Here is a 21066-nt window from a genome sequence, read left to right as displayed (position 1 = left end):
TGTAGTTAAGGCTAACCAATGTTCCTATTTAACACTGCAAGCTGACTGCCAATCAAATGGAGTTCAGAGGAAGACAATGTGGGCCCTTCATGTGACTTGAACAGCATTACATAGACCAACTACTGTGGGAGGCTACATGGCAAGAATGTGGATGTCAAATATGTTTGGGAAATCTATCTAGCCCAGATTTCCCTAATGTGCACCCCCCAACTTTTGTAAAAATGATTCCAGCAACTATCTTAATTGAATTCATGGACTCAAACTATAATTGATCAAATTCTATTTTTGTGCCTTAGCCCTAACCCTCTCAACTTAAGAATGGAAAACATTCTTAACATTGGCATATATATTCGGTGTTGCACTGTGTTAAATCATTTATATATTATATTTTACTGTGTTATTTAACTATTTTAACTGTTTTATTCTTATTTATTGTATTATGATGTACTGGTAGTGATCCTGCCAGGAGTCCCCAGTGGAGTAGTGGGTTAAAGCCTTATGACTTGAAGGTTGGGCTGCTGATCTGCAAGCTGCCAGGTTCGAATCCCATCCGGGGAGAGTGCGGATGAGCTCCCTCTATCAGCTCCAGCTCCATGCGGGGACATGAGAGAAGCCTCCCACAAGGATGGTAAAACATCAAAACATCCAGGCATCCCCTGGGCAACATCCTTGCAGACGGCCAATTCTCTCACTTCAGAAGCGACTTGCAATTTCTCAAGTCACTCCTGACACGAAAAAAAAGTGATCCTGCCAGTTGTGTTAGCCGCCCTGAGTCCCCTCGGGGAGAAGGGCGGGGTAGAAATATCATAAATAAATAAATAAATAAAAAACAGAATGTTGGACAACAAAAGAGATGTAAAAATGGGCTCACAGCTAACCTAAAAAATGATGTTTGACCACCAAGAACTGGGGAGCCAAGAATTGGGAACACCAAGAACTGGGAACTCACACCGTTGTAGCTGGCAATCAGCTGTTACCAATGGATTTTGAAGAGGCACAAATACAGAGTGAAAGAGAGAAACATGCCAAGAGGAAGACATGTCAAGCAAACCCTTTGTTGTGACCGCCTTCCATCTGGAAATCTATGCCCTCAATTTGAAAGACCATACAGATACAGAATAAGTATTCATGGTCATTTATGGACCCGCCACTAAGACTCTGCCTCTGGAAAACAATTATACTCAACCACGAGTGATCGCTCACTATATTTTTACCTTTGGAAAAAAAGTGAGAAGTGCTTCAAATATTTTAATATGGAAAAAGACAAAAAATTAAAAGCATTTAATAGCTCTGCCATTTCATCTGAGGGCCTGAATACCTAAAAAGTCACCAGATCCCACCTGCTCTTGGAAGCTAAGCAAGGTTAGCTTTGGTTAGTATTTGGATGTAAGACAACCAAGGAATAGCAAGTGCTGCAGGTTATATTTCAGGGAAAGGAACTGGCAAACTCATCTCTGAGTATTCCTTGCCTAAGAAAACTATGAAATTCATGAGGCTGCTATTAGTTGACAGGTGGAGCAAAGGCACCAGCACACGCACACACACACACACATTTCATCTAGACACTAGCTCAAATGAGCAGTGTCAGAGCAGAGTAAAGGCACTCTCTCCTCGGGTTATCTATAAATCAGAACTGGAATGGGATTCTGGAGAAGTGCACTGCTCTTGCTCTCTCTTAGCAGGAACTAATAAATAAACGTTAGCCTGATAATAACAATGCAAAGCTCTGCCAGTGTACAGCTGAATGAGAGGGACGAGCAAGGAGGGAGAGGTGGAAAATAATGCCGAGAGCAAGAGACTGAGGCTATTTGGAGATTTGTTGTGGAGTTCTGAGCAGCAAGAAAAAGGGACTGGACAGATTTTCTTTGACTTGGCTAGGTTAGGGAAATGGGGAGTGGGGAGAAAACAAAGGCTGACATGGCCTTACTGGAAGGAAGGGCTTCCTTTGTCTGCTTAGAAGGGGAGGAAGAACTTCGATCTTGGCACTGTTTGAAATATGAAGCCTCCTTTGCTTTCTTTGAAGGGAGGTGTGAGAAAGGGGAAGAAACTGGAATCTTGGATTTTTGGTGTACCTGGAAGGGATATCTTCTGGTTCCTGAAAATAGGGGGGGGGGGGTTGCACATCTTAATTCTGCTTTCTTCACTCAGAAGTCTGCTGAAGAAGGCACAGCAGAAGAACACAATTTAGAGAAGCTGCTCTCTGTGAGAAGAGGAATGGCATGCCAGCTCACCCAAGACAAGCCTCTTTGAGATCAGCAACTGCAGCCTCTTTTGCTCCCTCTGGAAAACATCTGCATATTTCTCTGTCCTGAGAATGGTAGGCTCTGATGTTTTAAACCTATTTAAAATTGGTGGTGGGTTGACTAGAATTGCTAACTTTGTGCTTATTCAGCTCCATTACTCAATCTCCAGAGATTCCCTTTAGACCTGATTCTCCCTATTTACATCAGTTTCAATTTTTACACTTCCATTGGTGCTTTATTCCATTTTCAACATTTCATTACAGTTTTTTGAGGTAGAAAAAACACTCTATAGCATTTACCATAAGTACTTATATTTATGCAAAACTAGTATATTTTACAAAAAGTGCAACCCTATGCAAGCCTCGCTGAATATGCTGGGACTTGCCTCCATATAGAGTAACAGCAGTAACTGCTTTATAAAATAATTACACAATGTCCCTTTATTTCTACAATGTGTTAATAAAAAAGCTTGAATACTAGAACAGTAGTGCAGAACCAGAAATCCTCATGTGAACACACAAAAATCGATTACACACAAATAGCTGTATCACAATATTAACCAATAACCTTGATGCATGCTGTTGAACGTTACATGTTGAAAAACCCTATGTAGATTGATAGTTCTGTGTATACATGTATATACCCAACCTGTCACTTCAGCATAACTCTGAAAACTTCCTGGTCTTCACTGTGTCATTAAATAAGCATAAAAATTCTTTTGGCGAGTTTGCAAGCTTATTGAGGAAGGATGATTTTTGAAGACAGGCTTTTACATTGAAGGAAAAGGAAACATAAGCCTTCTGCAGGACATCATTGTAGAATGGAATGTGTGGCGTTTACTGCCAAAACTGTCTGTGATTGCTTAAGGACAGTACTAATACAAGTTGTGTATGTACGTACCTCTCTCTCTCTGAACTCTGACAAATGACACATGCTGAGAATCAGTGGGTTTGTTAAGGATTTCTGGAACCTTTGACAGTCAACAGAAGGTTCTTTTGGGTACCCAAAAGTCACTTCTACAACTACTGGTTTGTTTGTTTGTTTGTTCTTTCTATCTGTGGCATAGAATCATACTCCCTGGGTATTTTCATCTGGAAAACCCTTTGTTCCCAAAATCAAGCAGGGATACACACCAAATGTCACCCTTTTCCAAACAAAGAGGGTCACACGTGCTCCATGGGACTCATGATTTCCACCTTTGGACTAAATTACATCTTAATGGCATATGCCATTAATGGCCTAGGACTTTCATGTTCTCATTTCCACAGCCTCCTCTGGCATGCCTGTATTGCTTCCCCATGAGAGGCAGCCGGTCTCAAGGAGCTTGAGGTCCATTCATGAAATGCTAAGCCACGATTTAGCCTTGCATTTGAACACAGTCCTCCCCGTCCTGCTCTCTCTTGCCCTCCCTTTCCTTTCCTTGAGGCTTCAAGGATTCTGCAGCCTCTGAAGTGCCATTCAGGTACCCACTACTTCTGGGATTGTTGGTCAGTTTCAAAAACGCACTGAGTTAGACTGTCCATGAAGTATTTGGAAATGTGTGATTCACCTCTTTTCTAGTGGGGCAAAGTACTGGATGAAGAAGGAGAGCAAAAGGTTAACCAAACTAAGGACATAACAGAAAAAGGCAGGAAGAAGCCAGCCTAAGAGGAGAAGCCCGGGAAAGGGATTTGGAGAGAGGAGCAGCAGGCATCCAGGGCAGCAGGAAACAGCAGTGGCTTTTGCAACAGCTCTTTGGGAAGATTAAAGAGAGCAGAGGTGGGAGGTCAGGAGGCCCCAGAAGGGGAAGAAGCTTTCTGTGGGGGAAACAAGAGATAATCATAGTGCAGACAAGGATTATTAGCAGAAGGCAAATTGGGAGAAAAGAACGATGAAGAAGAGGCATGTGTCTCAGGGCTAAAACCCAGGATTTGGCTGATTAGTTCACATTCATGTGTGAAATTCAGCCGCGCCTCCCCTATCCACTCTTTAGCCTCACCACTCCTTTTCTCATTTGCATAATTAATTAATTTCTATCCTGCCTTTTTTCCTAACATTATGCCCAAGGCATCTTCCAGCACAAGATTATAACAAACTGTTATACCTGAAAACCTAATAATGAAACATTTTAGAACTATTAAAATGCTAATTTATAGCAGAAAGGAAAAGATACTGGGTTGCTAACCCCTTTTTCTTTTTGGTCCTGAACAATCAATGTACTCCTTGGATACATGCAATCCCACTACTTCATCCTGAGGTCCTGGTAAAAACGGCAACATCAACCTTCATCAAGCTGCCTTGTCCTTCTTTCACAAAATTTTGAGCTATTTGACTAATTCTTTACCCCCCCCCCCCCAAATATGAACACACACTCACAGAGACCCCAAAAATTCTGTGGCTTAAAGAAAGGACAAATGATCTCCCCTTCTATCCCACATATAGAACTGGACTGGCACCTGAATCTTACTTCCACAGTGGCTGCTGGTTAGTGTTTTCCACCATGCCTGAAGGTAGCCAGATAGGTTTAGGGAATGCAGGGAGAGACAGAGAAGGGAGACCCCTTCTACACTGACATATAAAATCCAGATAATCTGCTTTGAACTGGATTATATGGCAGTGTAGGCTCATATAATCCAGTTCAAAGCAGATAATGTGGATTATTTGATTTGGTAATCTGGATTATATGGCAGTATAGAAGGGGTCAGAGAGAAAGAGATGACTGGGTTTCAAAACAGAACTGCTCCTACTTCCCTCAGTATTTGCTTTCTCAGAGTGTTACTTTTCTGACTGATGATAAGGCAAATCTTGGGAAGAGTGCAGTTTGAACAGAAATGGGTTTAAGACAAATGATCAACTATTCTATAAGACATCATTCCAGGGAGCATAGGCATGGCAGAAACCGAAATGATAGAAATACAAAATATAAAAGGCATACACGTGTATATGTTGCTATGAACAACATTCAGACAAAGCACGGTTTGTCACTTAATGTGATATCTTTGTACTTAACAGATGTTTCCTTTCTGTGTGTCTCGTCTAATTACTTCAGTGCCCAAAAATCGGTGTGTTTCAGTCTCTCTCTTTCTTTTTGTGCAACACATGATTTGCCGTGTTTAGCACGCTGCTGCAGAATCAAAATAAGCTCTATAGCAACCAAAACTGTACATTGCTACGAAATGTTTAACTAACAAGGAAGCTTTTGCCATCTCTCTTTACTTGGCAGTAAATATCAGTATCTCCAAGGGATCCAAATGGGACTGGATTTTCCTAAATTCTCATCTGATAGCCCCCCCCCCCCCCCAACATGTTTCTGTTCCATGGAACATGGTGTTGCCTTTCTTTTCAGTCATAAAACACATGGTTTTGGTCCACATTATCTGAAAGTCCACATCTCTATATAGGTTTTCATGAGCTTTAAGACCCTCTCTCCCAACATGATCACAAACACATCTGGGAAGGATGCATGAGAGGGTCTTCTTGGTGGCTACTCCCAGTTTCCCATAGGCAACTAGGAGGATGGAAGAAGCATGGTAACAACCTATGCCATAAAGCACAAAGAAAATGGAAACCCATTTCTGAATAAAATGTAGCATAAAGTGAATGGACACCAAACATGGTAGCTAGACTACATAGAATAACAGAAAAAACAATTGCTTAGTCTATATTAGACTGATATAAGTTGTAAGGACATCACAACAACTTAATTTTAAAAAAAACTTATATTAAGTTCACACAACAAGCCTTAAATGTGAACAGCTGTAGTGTTTTCCATTTTAAACAACCTGACCTTCAATTTCCAACACAGAATTAGAGCAGACCCTTGGTATCCACTTGCTTTTGATTCCAGGAACCAGAATCCATCCCATTAAGTGCAATGGTGTCTCTTACATAAAATGCAAAAACTGAGGTTTGCATTTTAGAATTCTTTTAGAAGTTTTCAAACTGTGGATGGCTGAACTCATGGATACAGGGGATCACTTCTGCAAGTGGCTAATGTAAATCAACTGTGTTAATTGGCTGAATTAACTCCAAGACCATTCATATCTTGTCCATTTAAACTGAGCTAAATAGGCAGAAATATATTTCTAGTTTTTTTACATTTACAAAAAAAGTGCAAGACAGGATGTTCCCAATTCACAAAGAACAGAAGCCCACCCACTAAGATGAAATTATCACAGCCCACTGATTTTCTATGGAGACCTTTTTATCATGCAGTATTGGCTCACCCTCACTTCCAGCTGCTTCTACAGATGTCAAAGCTTTTCACTGAAAACAGCCTTAGGACAAGAAAGTGAGGATGGAAGAAAGAGAAGTTTGGACATCAGGATCTACAATAAAAACCAGAAGAAGAGTTAGTACAAGTCCTTTTACCATTATATGGAGTCAATTGGTTAAAATGGAAACTTTCCAATGAAGGTCAAAACCATACCAAAAAACAACAACCCCACAACCGCAGAATATGTGGTGGATCTAGAGGGCTACTTTACCAGAATAATGCCTCAGGATTGGTAGGAGTCTTAGGGTGCATTTGCACTATGCATACCGGTTTGATAGCTGTTTAATGGTAAGGACTAGGAGCCTCCGATGGCCTAGGGGACAAAAGCCTCATGACTTGAAGGTTGGGTTGCTGACCTGAAAGCTGCCAGGTTTGAATCCCACCCGGGGAGAGTGTGGATGAGCTCCCTTTATCAGCTCCAGCTCCATGCAGGGACATGAGAGAAGCCTCCCCCAAGGATGGTAAAACATCAAAACATCCAGGCGTCCCCTGGGCAACGTCCTTGCAGACGGCCAATTCTTTCACTTCAGAAGCAACTCCTATTGCTCCTGACACACAAAAAAATGGTAAGGACTTCACCCAAGGAATCCTGAAATTTGTAGTTTGATGAAATACTTTGTGCTCCCTACTGGAGAGCTCTAATTCTTACTCTTGAGCTAGAGTATATCAGTTTAATTGTGGTGTAGACAGGCATTACTTTTGGCTTTTTTCTGTCTTGAAATGTCTACAATTCAGTTCACTGGTTGATTTCAGATTCTAGTATTATTTTCTCTAACAGCTTTCACCACACAATCCATAAGTTTACATATCATGGCCTTTCTTATTCATTCTGGATTTATAAAAATGTTTTACCAAAACTACTAAGGATATAGAATATATGCACATATCTGCTCCTCTAAAAAAAATCTGTCTCCGTTAACTAAATTTGGCTTCTCTATTCCCTGACCTCTCCCCATCTCCTTTTCTGGTATCATGGAATAATTTCTGGCATTTCCTCTTCCTTCCTTCCTTCCTCTCTGGCCAGTAAAGATGTCTATTTTCTCCATGGTTTTAACCCATTGGCAGTTTATGCTACTCTCTCTAAATGTATATTTTCATTGCAAATCCACAAATGCACATCATCTATAAATCATTTCATTTATTGTTGTTCTACTGCTATTTTCATAGAAGGTTTGACTGTGGGAAACTGCATTCTAAAATTTAAAATGGTGTGCAAATGTGAGAAACAAGACAGTCCACCCCATTAATAATTGTATGTACTTCCAATTCATGAAGTTGGAAACACATTCCTCTTGAAAATAAACTTGCTTCAAACATGCCCATGTGATGAGCAGTTGCACTCTGTTCTCAAAAGAAAAATGAGAGAATGATCTAAGAATACTATCTTATTTTATCCCTAAAATAGGTGCAAATCATGTTCCATTTCTGTACAAAGGCAGAACCTATGAAGCAGGTCATATGATCTTAATATGGCCTGGCATGAAAACCCTATCTTGATTATTGGAGAGAGGTCCCTGGTCCTCAAAGCAGTTAAAGGAAATGTGTTTTGAGGTCCCCTTTGCAGACTCATCATGACAGCAGAAGAGGTGGCAGCAAATAATTGAATTTGCAAAAGTTACATCCGTAAATGGGAGCCTCCGGTGGCTCAGTGTGTTAAAGCGCTGAGCTGCTGAACTTGCAGACTGAAAGGTCCCAGGTTCAAACCCAGGGAGAGGAGTGAGCGCCCGCTGTTAGCTCCAGCTTCTGCCAACCTAGCAGTTCGAAAACATGCAAATGTGAGTAGATCGATAGGTACCGCTCCAGCAGGAAGGTAACGGCATTCCATGCAGTCATGCCGGCCACATGACCTTGGAGGTGTCTACGGACAACGCTGACACATCGGCTTAGAAATGGAGATGAGCACCAACCCCCAGAGTCAGACACGACTGGACTTAACATCAGGGGAAATCTTTACCTACATACGTAAATGTGGAGAAACACCTATACACTGCCTCATCGTTCTTGGAAAGAGTATGGAAACTGAACCTTGTTCTTTCTAACAAAAAGCAACAAGACATTACACTGATGAGGATGGATGATTGAATAGCACTGCCAATAGTTCTTTTCCTGCCACAAGCACAAGGCAACAAAAGAGGGAGAAAGAGGATCATGGCTGCTTGTACCTGTTTCGGAGACCAAGAGCCACTGCAGCTGCCAAGAAACATCTTTCTACAAACTGCATTGAGAGGTCCAATGTGATGATGACTATCTCATTCAGCCTGGTTTGTGAAATTACATGCACACCAGTTGGCCACCAGTTGAATGAGATAGTTTGTGGCCTGATTCAACTAAGTAATTCAGGCAGGTAGCCTTGAACCCAATAAGAATCTTTTAAAGACATTATTTTAATTCTACACTCTCTGCAGTAGCTTCTCACTTGCAGAGAATGGATAGCTTAGCAAAATGTTTAATTCCAAGTTAGTGCTTAACTTGTTCAGAATGACAACAGCGCCGAAGTTCAGCCATCAGATCAGCTAGGAAAACTAGGTTCTCTTTACAGTCAGAAAAATGCCTGGAGAATTTTACAATGACATATGGACTATGACCATCCAACTGTATCCAAAAGACTAATTGCAGGGTGGAGTGCACTAGCAAACATTCATTGCTGCTATGAAGGATTTCTTCCCCTTTATTTTAATATGCTGCTGCCGCCATGGCCAGGAAATGGTTTGGGTGAGGATGGGGAGACTGGTGAGTGACAAAGCTATAGTCAGGAAACTGACTTGGCTAAAAGCTATGGAAAACAGGAGCAGAGCATGAAATACCATCAAGTTTAGTGCACAGCACTGAAAACTATTTCCACTATCAGGACTCACAGCATCAAGCAGACACCAACTCTAACTAGCTAAAAGATTCTATTAGAAACAGAACTTTTGAGTCGAAAATTGGTTTAAGCCTTGATATAATGGAGCTGGTGTGAGAAAATGCCCCATGGGCTTTTCCCAAGTGGCCTAGAGATCTTCTAGCATTATAGAAGTTATGTATAAAGGGGCCCCTGGTGGCACAATGTGTTAAAGTGCTGAGCTGCTGAACTTGTGTACCAAAAGGTCCCAGGTTCAAATCCTGGGAGCGGAATGAGTGCCCGCTGTTAGCCCCAGCTCCTGCCAACCTAGCAGTTCAAAAACATGCAAATGTGAGTAGATCAATAGGTACCGCTCTGGCAGGAAGGTAACGGCGTGCCATGTAGTCATGCCGGCCACATGACCTTGGAGATGTCTAAAGACAACTTTGGCTTAGAAATGGAGATGAGCACCAGCCCCCAGAGTCGGTCACGACTGGACTTAACGTCAGAGGAAACCTTTACCTTATTATAAAGGGGAAACACACCAATAATTTCCAGTCGCTCAGAGAAAAATCCCTTTTAGATTTAGAATTTCACATCCTCACTTCCAGATCCAACAGAACAATTTAATACTAAAAGGCTTTGGGACATTTGGGAATTGTAGTTGCTGGGTTTATAGTTCACCTACAATCAAAGAGCATTCTGAACCCCATCAATGATAGAATTGGGCCAAACTTCCCATACAGAACCCCCAATACTATATTTGGTGACCCCTCTGACACCCCCTCACGACCCCCCCAGGGGTCCTGAACCCCAGGTTGAGAAACACTGCTTTAGAAGATACTAGGCAAACAGAGAGTGGCCTGTGCCCTGCTTGTGGGTATTTACTATGTGAAAAGACTACTGGATCATGAAAGCCTAAGGTTCCCTGGGAGTAACAGATAGCCAAGAGCGCCCCCACACCTCCTGCGTTCTGGAGCAGAAGGTGATGGGACAGCAAATATGCACCCTATGAAAAACAATACCAAAAGAATGTTGTGTGAGCTAAATGAAACCTCAGCAAGATAATAGACATGAAAACTGTAAAATTATGATATGCAGCAGAGGAAGGAATTGGCAAAACTGCTTCTGATTATTACGTACCTGCCTAAGAAAACCCTAAGGAATTTATGGGGTTCCCATGAATCAACAGGTGACTTGAAGACACATGTACAAACCCAGAAAACATCTGGGTCAGAATGAAAGAGCTATTTCAGGCAACATCCATTTCTAATGGTTAAAGATTTAGGAAAAGTGAAGAAAGCACGGTGCTTGAAATATTCCAGATCAAATGCATACATAATCTAGAGACTGGTGGGAGCAGCATATTAGTTTGTTCAGAAATCAGCTTGTGGGCCATGAAAGAGCCAGCTTGTAACCGGTCTGCTTTTATGCAGAAATCTTTTTGTGATATTGCTGATGATAATCATGAGGAACAAGGGACCACTTCAAATTACAGCAGCCGCTCTTAAAATACGCACCCAGCAACACACACACACATTTTCCTAAAGAAATATACCAAATGCTTGCACATTTAAAGCTCTGTGACAAGACTCAATTGTTTCTAGCGGGATTCTGTTTTGGAATTGTGGCTGTCGGCAGCTTGCCAACAGAAGTAGCTGCTTGCAGCGTACAGATAAGACTGTACTGTGTTCACTGTGTCCGGGAGGTCTGACCGAACAAGCGTGCATGCTTTAACACGTCTGTACAACAACTCAGATACTAGGAAGGTGACAATGTTTTCATAAGAAGAGGACAGATACTTTTAAACTTACAAACTACAGCTGCTTTGTAGAAAACTTATCCAAAGATTTAGAGTGGAACATGATTTTCAAGGACTCTTCAAAGAAAGATCTTGGGCACAAGGAAATAATTCAAGGTCTCTTACTAAACTTCATACCATAAAAATAAAATTAAATAATTTTGTTTCCTGCAAACAAGGATTGTCTGGAAGAGTAATCTGTTTCTGGAAGCAGGTGGAAGTTCAAAGGGCAGCAGATGTTTTACGCAAAACAGCACTAGAAGTGTTGTAAAAGTCTATGCATTTATTAGGCCAGTGCGATCAATGAAAAAATGTTTCAATACTCATTATGAAATTAAGGAGTGGGGAGAAAGTAGTTTCTAAAGTGTTTCCGAAATTGGATGGGATTTGTATCATAACTATAATAAGTTAACTACTTTTTCATTTCTTTTTGTTAAATAATTGTGCCAATTGGGAAACTTCAGGGGCCCCTTTCTCCCATGTTGTTAGAGCTATTGGCATGAAACTTGCTACTGTTATAGAACACATTTACCACTGTTAACCCATCAAGTTTCAGAATGTTTCACCCATCTATGGATTTTGCGGGAATTTTCAAAGTTTTTACAAACAATTTTTTTAAACTATCTCCTTGAATTTTCTATTCAAGCTAAAAAAAACTAGTTTTTTAAACTATCTCCTTGAATTTTCTATACAATAACACAAGATAACAGGGGAGCATTCCTCCCAAGTTTCAGAAATAATCATACATCTACTGATTTTTAAACCTACTCTTTTCAGCCCAGAGCAGAGAAAAAGAAAAGGAAAAAAGTGAATTGGTTTGTTTTTGTTTGCTTTTGAGTTGTTTTTGACTTTGGACCACCCTAAGGCAAACCTATTACAGGGTATTCTTGGCAACATTTGTTCAGAGGACATTTCTTTCCCATCCCCTGAGGTTGAGAGAAGATGATCTGCCCAGGGTCACCCAGTGGGTTTCTGTGACCAAAGTGGGCATTTGAACCCTGGTCTCCAGAGCTGTAGCCCAACACTCATGCCACTACACCACACTGGCTCTCTAACAGACCTGACTGGAAAACAATGCCATTTCTAAGAACATAGCAGAGAGAGAGAAAGAAAAAAATTGTTCCTCAAATTTCCCTTTTCCAATTGGCTGAAAAACAAAAATCTAGTGTTGCTACACTACAGTCTTTCAAATGTTGAGGACATATGGTCTATGTCAGGGGTCCCCAAACTAAGGCCCGGGGGCCGGATGCGGCCCTCCAAGGTCATTTACCTGGCCCCCACCCTCAGTTTTATAATATAATATTTTTATATCAGTTTTAATAATATAATATATTGTAGATACATATAATATTGATAATAATCTTATGTTATACAATATAATACTAATAGTAATACCATATAATAATATTAATTATATGTTGTATATTACATATGATATAATAGTATAGTGGTATAGTTCAATATAGTAATATATAATGCTAATATTGTGTTATGCTAATAATATAATATATTGTATGTACATACAGCTGCTCCGAGTCCCCTTCGGGGTGAGAAGGGTGGGATATAAATGTAGTAAATAAATGCAGTAAATAAATAATTAATTTTAGACTTAGGCTCGGCCAAAGTCTGACATGACTTGAAGGCACACAATAACAACAACAACAACAACAACAATCCTAATTAACTTGACTATCTCATTGGCCAGTAGAGGCCCACACTTTCCATTGAAATCCTAATAGGTTTGTGTTGGTTAAAATTGTTTTCATTTTTAAATATTGTATTCTTTCGTTGTTGTTGTTGTTGCACTACAAATAAGACATGTGCAGTATGCATAGGAATTTGTATTTTTTTTCAAATGATAATTCGGCCCCTCAACAGTCTGAAGGATTGCGGACCGGCCCTCTGCTTAAAAAGTTTGGGGACCCCTGGTCTATGTGTTAGGTCAGTGGCCAACAACTATCCATATAGGGAAGAAACCTTCTCTACCAAAAAGCATAGCCCAGCTCTACAACTGTTCAAGTCTTCATCATAAAGAATTCCAGGTAAACAAAACATGGTTATTTTTTCATTTGATGCTGTGTGGCAAGATTACTGCCGCAATACACTTTGTATAAATTATAGTTCATTTTTAGGAGCTATCTCTCTGATTTTTCATGTAGCTGTTTCCTGAGTTAAGGCCATCCACAGTTCACCATATGAAGAATGCACTCACATTTAGAGTCAGGAAATGGAAACTGGGAATGGAGTGCTCTACTTACAGTTCTGATGTTAAATGAATTTTGGAAGGAAAAGGAATCCATACATTAACACAGTGCACACTAGCCTCACCCAAAATGGTGAACATAGTTTGTATTTCCTTAGCCAAAACAATGGGCATATTATAGTGCACAGCTTCTTAAACTTTTCCCACTTGTGACCCCTTTCCTTCCTATACATTTCCCCATGACCTCAGGTATATAGGTACAGTAGAGTCTCGCTTATCCAACATAAATGGGCCGGCAGAATGTTGGATGAACAAAAATGTTGGATAATAAGGAAGGATTAATGAAAAGCCTATAAAATGTCAAATTACTATATGATTTTACAAATTAAGCAGCAAGACATCATCATTTACAACAAATTGGCAGAAAAGCAGTTCAGTACACCGTAAAGTTATGTAGTAATTTGCAAATTTAGCACTAACACATCGCAATATATTGAAAACATTGACTACAAAAATATTGACCACTAAAAGGCAGACTGCGTTGGATAATACAGAACACTGGATGAGCAAAGGTTGGATCAGCGAGACTCTACTGTATATAAAATAGGTATAGATATAAAAACCCAAACTTTTACTGATAAGAAATCAGCAATAGCAAGGGTTGCTAAAGTGGTTGGTTTTCCTTTTTGTATAGTACAGCTTTCCCCCACCCATCATAAATGTGAATAAGGTATTTTTGTCTAAATTGAGGTGCGCTAATACAGATATACTGACATGCAAGTACATGACCCTACTTTTTTAAAGGCATTAAAACTAAACCCAGCAAAGAACCACTTCCTAGTAGGAATATTTAACTCCCACTAACCAGTTCTGCCCACCGCTAAATCCTCTCCAATGAATCAAATGCAGAAAAAAATCAGGTATTATCCTGCCTTTGGTTTGAAAAGAACTAATGTTTCTCAAACCTTTTACATGAATAGCAAGCTGGCTACTTTACATTATAAATTAGAAAAGAGCACAATCTATTCACTTTTAGTCAGTGCTAGACGAGACCCTTTCCTTTTCCTTAGGGTATTTATCACTTGCTTTTAGCATTAAAGATTATGTCTTCTTCATAAGCACCACAGCTTTACTAAAGTAGAGGTTTTCCACATCCACATGATCCCTAAACAAACACCAAGGAACAAGTTGTGCTCTGGCGCAATGATACTGAAAACCACTTCACTGACCATCAGGAGCTGCTGAATTACAACTCAAAGCAGTGGCTGAGCCTTTGTATATGCTCAGCAGTGAAGATGGACACAACTGCTCTGAAGGAGTGGAAGTGATTTAAATACATGTGCTGCAATCCCATATACAACTACCTGAGGAATCCTAAAAATGCAGTGAGATACATTTCTAGTAGGATAGGATTGATCTGTTGAGTGTACCCAGCTGTATACATACAAACAAGGGTTAGAGTTCCCTCCTTTCTCTCCCACTGGTGACAGCTTGACTTTATTGGCAACTTACAATGATATAGATCAGGGGTCCCCAAACTTTTTAAACAGAGGGCCAGTTCACGATCCTTCTGACTGTTGGCGGGCTGGACTATAGTTGGCCACTGAGCAATAATAATAATAATAATAATAATAATAATAATAATAATAATAATAATAATAATAATAATAATAATAAAAAGAGGGTTGGAAGAGACCCTTTGGGCCATTGAGTCCAATCCTCTTCTGCCTTTGTGCACTGAAAGCACAAGCAAAGCATCCCTGACAGATGGCCACCCAGACTCAATGTTAATAATAATAATAACAATAACAATAATAATAATAAATGTGCCATGCCAAAAGATCTCAGCCAGCATTTGGAAACAATAGAAAATACGATCTGCCAACTGCAGAAGGCCACCCTACTGGGATCTGCATGCATCATCCAAAAATACATCATACAGTCCTAGACACTTGGGAAGTGTTCGACTTGTGATTTTGTGAAACGAAATCCAGCGGATCTATCTTGTTTGCTGTGTCATACTTACAATAAAAAAACGGGTTGAAAGAGACCCTTAGTCCAACCCCCTTCTGCCTTTGTGCACCAAAAGCTCAAGCAAAGCATCCCTGACAGACGGCCACCCAGCCTCAATGTTAATAATAATAATAATAATAAAAGGGTTGTAAGAGAAGAAGAGACCCCTTGGATCATTTAGCCCAACCCCCTTCTGCCCTTGTGCCATGGGGGCCGGATAAATGGCTTCAATGGGCCGCATCCGGCCCCCGGGCCTTAGTTTGGGGACCCCTGATATAGATGATGAGACCAAGGAAAGAGAAAGGGAAACTAAAGTTATTCTGGTAGATCATTAAATAGCGAGGTCTCCATTATTTGCTCTATCCCTTTTTAGATCTATTTCACATTGATGTGTGCCACCCTTAGTCCAGGGACACTTCTGGTCAAAAGGGAAATAAAATCGGCATTTTGGCTCTTCCCAGTGCAGCCAAATGATTTCTGCTTGCTGAGGTTTAGGTTTGAGGGCCAGTGGTATTATAAAGCCATGCCTATAGGATGCTCAATCTGTTGTGTGGCATTTATGACTCTCAGCACCTTTCTGGAATGTGCAGTTAAGTGCAGGGAAGGGACTTCTTTTTACTCACTATTTTTATTATTTCCTTACGATAAGCAGGGCTGGCAAGTAGGAGTGTAAGGCTACACTGAGGATTCTTCAAGCCTTAGAAGATGAACTGGACAAACCACTGGCACAATTACAGACACTTTACTAGTGTATTTAGGAATCGTATTAGATTCTGTGCAGGCAACACTGTAATTGCCAGGGGATAAATTAAGAGATTTTAAAGGGTCAGCTGTGGGTCTTGCACTTGTAAGAAAGCCAGCCTTAAGGAGGGATAGGTTTTACTAGATCACCTGAATTTTTCTTGGAAGGTGACATCTCCAGGGAGGGCTTTTTGTGCAGATTGACAGCTGAGGTAAAGTTGCTTCACCACTGTTTCCAGAACAATCAAGGGGTCAAGGAAGGTCTTGAGTAACAGTTGAAGTTTCTAGAAGGCTACAATCAGGTCTCATTGTGGCAAGAACCAGAGGCAGGGTTACATATCCACCTGAATGTTGCAGGAGGCACTGAATTTGGGGTATATTTTCTGGACATTAGTGTGCCCAGGTTGGCTAAAAGAGAATATTGTTATAGACCTCACTTTTTTTTTTGAATTATTTTATATACTGGAGGCAGCATCTATCTGGACTGAGAGTTTCAGGGATAAATGGATATCTTTCTGGTGCAACAATGAGGCAGTCTTTAGTGTTATTAACAACCAGTCATCTCGATCAGGAAGAGTCATGAAACCGGTAGGGAGGTTCGTGTTGATATGCCTGTCTGCTAATATTACATTCTCGGCACAAAATGTTCTAGGCCTAGACGTTGTAGATTCATTGTCTCAATTTCAGGAAGACAGGTTTCGTGCTTTGGTGCTAGAGACAGATCTGTGGTCGACAACTTTCCTAGTCAAACTATTAGAACTTGTGAGCACTGCATGATTTAGGGTCAGGGCCGGCCCCACCATAGAGGCCACGTGAGGCGGCCGCCTCGGGCACAGGTCCCCGGGGGGCACCGTCAGGCTTCCCCCGCCCCTGCGGGGGGGGCGCTTTTCCCCACCCCCTGCGTGGCGCCGGGGGGGGGGACGCTTTTCTCCACCCCCGCTTAATATTTTAAATTATCTCCGGCCGGCCCTGTTTAGGGTGTTGAGTTCAGTAGAGCCCAGTGCTTTAAAATCTTATAGTGGAGCTATGGGCAAGTTTGTGGTTTTCCATAAATGGTAAGGCTATGAGATTACCTGACCAGCTCCCAAGCAAGAAATAATTCACAACCTGACCCGACTGAGGGATCTGGAGGGGACTCAGAGGTCCATGTCAATTCATTTTGTGGGTACTTCATTTTTCAGCAAGGATTGGGGGATGGGGAGTATCCTTGGTCATCTTTCTTGGTAAGAAGGGCTTGGTTAGGAGGAGTTAACACCATAGCCAGCAGACTGCAGAAAGCCTATCACATTCCGGCTCTTGCAGAAACTGGTGACAGAACTGAAGCATATTTGCCAATCATATTTTGAGGCAGAGCTTTTTTAAAAAAGCCTTCATTGCTGCCTCTTTCAAAGCACAGAGAATTTTGGAACTTGTATCAGGATCTAAGTCGGACAAGGTGGAACGGGCATTTCAGGTGGGGAATATTAAGCTGGCGGCAGATGGTATCAGCATTCTCATCAGGCAGTCCAGGTGTGATCAGCCACACAAGGGATCAGAGGTCACACTCCAGGACCTGGTGGGAAAGGACTTTGGTTTGTCCAGGCATTAAGTAAACATTTTGGCATGTAACCTAATGGATTCAGCACCTTCTTTTCCCTCTAGGACAGCATACTCTATACCCAGTTTCAACTCATAGCAGTGCTATATGTAGCTCTATGTAGGATGGGTAGCCAGCAGCTGAGTATGGTAGTCATTTCTTCAGTACATGTATGGTCACAGTGGTAGAGGAAACCATCAAGTGAATTGGGCAGGGAAATCTTGGATATATTCAGCTGGAATAGTATATGGATATGTGTTAAGATTATTATGATTCAGGCACAGGGAAAACAGGTTAGAGACAATGTAAGGAAGCAGTCAACATTGGGTCTAATTCCAGGAGGTAGCCAGGGAGGATGGTTGATGTCTGAATATAGACCCATGTGTTTGCCAACCCTTTCTACAGCAAAATAAGGTTGTGGCCTAATTCTGGTTTATGGTTCACTATGCAGAATGGATCTCGGGCCTGAACACACAACATCATTATAGGCTCAGTAATATGCAATCTGATTTGCCACATTCACACATAACAATTGTAGATGTAGATATTCTAAGTAAACCAAGAGTTATATTAATGAATTACATTTATAGGTGCATACAGAACATCTCTTTACTGAACAGCAAAACATGTTGGTCTGTACTGTCAAAAGTTTGTGTAGGAAGCACACATTTAATTCAGAAAATTCAAGAAACAGCCAATTAAAACCAGGTGCTTTAGGCCATATTTCAGAGGAAAGAACTGGCAAACCACCTCTGAGGATTCCTTACACAAGAAAACCCTATGAAATTCACCATAAGACAACAGAGAAGACACACACAGACAGAAAATCATGCCTTACTTAGGACATAGCACAGACAAATGGCAAATGCTTCTTCTCAAGCTACCCAATGTTGGACAAAAGGGCTGTAACTCTATTACATGGGCAAGGTTTGAATTTGCCCTCATTTTAAAGACATGGTAGTTCCAGCTCAGGCAGGGGGTTGTCTGCTTCTGACTTCTCACACTATTCTTCAGTGCAACAGAGATCTTCAGTGTCCACAGCAGACTAGTCAATTTGGCTCCACTCCTCATCTCTCAAAAGCCACCCTTTGCCAAAATAAATGCCTTACTATTAATAGACAAAAAGCACTGCAGCATTTTATTGAGGCCAAGATTCTACACACTTTTAGCACAGCCCAGATAGGGGCCTGCGTCATTACTCCGGCTCCTACAAAACAGGAAGTTGATTAGCACCCCGTCCACCAAGTCAGGCATTAAGAGGGGAGAACTGTGTATGGGCATACTTGTGCACACTTGTGAAATGATTCATCACACACAACTTCAAAGGAAATGTTGCATACAGAGGAAGAGGCCCCATGGACCACCAAATCCAACCTTCTACTCAGTGCACGATATCTAGCTAAAGCCCAGGGCAAGCTGAATTTGCATGTCATTCGTATGCAAATTTAAACAAACTTAGTGAATGCATTAGTTGGTTAGAATTCTTCAAGTTACAGAGAGCCCCAAATTAAAAACTGGTTTGATGAAGGAAGCTAGGTTTCTGTTGCTTATTTTAATGCTCTTTGGAGGCTGATGATTCAGCAACACTTCCTCAGGTGAAATTTAATGTTGTTTCTCTTGTCAGAAACAGCATCCTTACCACAGACATCCTCTTGACTCCCCTTCTTCATCTACAAAAACTGGGATGACTAAACTCTCTGAATCATATTTGGAGGCCAGAACGGCGATTGGGCATTACAACAAGAGGAAGGGGAAGTCAGTGCACAGTAAATACAAAGTATCAATAGGATTTTAGAACTGAACCAGAATGGCACATAAACCAGCCTGGAAACTAATTACCTTTCTAGAGGTCCAGATCCCCGTGGAATTTTTTTTTAAAGTCTTTGTGTGTGTACGTGTGCCTATAGTTTATTTGTTGACTTATGGCAGCCCCATGAATTTCCCTCGGTTTTCTGAGGAAATACATTCTAAGAGATGTTTGACCTGTTTACATGCTCTGAAATACAAGCTTACAACACCATGTTATTTGTTGGCAGTCTCCTATCCAAATATTAACCACAGCCAATCCTGCTTAGCCTTTAATATCAGAAACAATCTGGTGCCTTTAGGATATTTAGCCTGCATTATTGTTTGTTGACATCATCCCAAGGAAGCTGACTGTAACAATCGCAGGTAAGAAGCAAGGGACCTTGGGCTGAAATAAATAAACCTTTCTCTCCCCCCAGACCCCTCCTTTCCTTCATTTCTAGACAATGACATCCACAGGCCATTTACATTCCTCTACTTCCCCAAAACAAGGACATACTTTTGAAAGGGGCCACGGCTGTCATGTGTTTTCTGTCATGTGCAGATGAACAACCCTGCAGCAGTCAGCAAAGACACACCCTCCTTACCTTGGCAAATAGCAGGCCTTCCTTCTCTTCCTCCTCCTCCTGCTTCTGGCCCTCTCTCTACAACTCACCCTCCAGAAAGCAAGTTAAAGGGAGGGGGGCTTTGGCCAGCAGCTGTTCCCACTGGGGGGAGGGAGGGAGGGAGCATGGTGAGAGGAAAGGGAGAAAAGTTCTTGAAAAGACTATGACTTGCTTTCACTGCTGAGAAAGGATTCCCCAATCCCCTCTTCTCTCACACACACACACCCTGGCCGCAGATCTCTAATTCTAAATTGCAGTGGAAATTACACATATTCACGTTCAAGGCAGCTTCTTTAATAGTCCCTTCAAGCTTTTTATTCTGCCACACAATTAGGCCAGTAGTTAAAAGGTAATGTGATTTTAGGAAATATTTGATGGTTTTTCAAGGGCACTGCAAAACTAGGGGGTGGGGGGAAGGCCCATCAAACCCTCATATACGGTACCTTTTTCACACCAAGAGCAGTATAGATTGGCTGTCCAGTTGTCCAGAGGTTGTAGGAGTGCAACTTTCATCATCCTTCACCATTGACCTATACTGCGGCTAGACAGGGATGACGGGCTCCAGAGGCCACACGTTCCCTTTCCTTCTCAGGAATCCCTTGGTTGAGAGTCTGGATTGTCTAACTCTAGGACATTAACAGGATCATAGGAGTCATCCGGACTGTTTGGAATGATGGGGAAGTTGTGTGTAGGGTAATGAAATCCTCTCATTGATCTCTTTCAAGGAGTGGGTACCCCTTTTTCTTCCACATAAACCCAAATTACTTGCTTTCCAAGGACAGCAAAAAGGGTTATCCTGTCAGCCCAGTCTCAGGGGGACATACAATGGATAGGACAGGGCAGGCCAGGATGGATCCATTCCCACATATATATTTTTTAAAAACAGCACTTTAAAAGCAACTGATGATATACTTGACAGTGTTGCATCCCAGAAACAAGTGGGACTTCCTAAGAAGATGGTATGAAGCAATCGGTGAATATGTATGTATCAAATATGTATCA

General features: G+C 41.3%; 1 protein-coding gene and 1 long non-coding RNA gene across 3 annotated transcripts in view; one reads left to right on the top strand and one right to left on the bottom strand.

Annotated features, from left to right (window-relative positions):
• sertad2 (SERTA domain containing 2) overlaps positions 1-21066 on the bottom strand; it is a 137477-nt gene that overhangs the window by 69939 nt on the left and 46472 nt on the right. Inside the window, exon 2 of one of the 2 annotated variants that reach the window (XM_062958777.1) lies at positions 6449-6550. The exons of the other annotated variant lie outside the window; for it this stretch is intronic. The gene's annotated coding sequence lies outside the window, so the exon portion shown is untranslated. The remainder of the gene's footprint in view (positions 1-6448; positions 6551-21066) is intronic. 2 annotated transcript variants of the gene reach the window in all.
• Positions 1657-21066, top strand: part of LOC134292921 (uncharacterized) — a 40845-nt gene continuing 21435 nt past the window's right edge. The window contains exon 1 of the long non-coding RNA XR_010000035.1: positions 1657-2317. This is a non-coding gene — a long non-coding RNA (uncharacterized LOC134292921). The remainder of the gene's footprint in view (positions 2318-21066) is intronic.

The sequence above is a fragment of the Anolis carolinensis genome, chromosome 1 (genome assembly GCF_035594765.1).
Source record: "Anolis carolinensis isolate JA03-04 chromosome 1, rAnoCar3.1.pri, whole genome shotgun sequence".
NCBI classification, from domain to species: domain Eukaryota; kingdom Metazoa; phylum Chordata; class Lepidosauria; order Squamata; family Dactyloidae; genus Anolis; species Anolis carolinensis.
The sequence above is the reverse complement of the archived record's forward strand: the minus strand, read 5'-3'. Positions and strand labels throughout refer to the sequence as shown.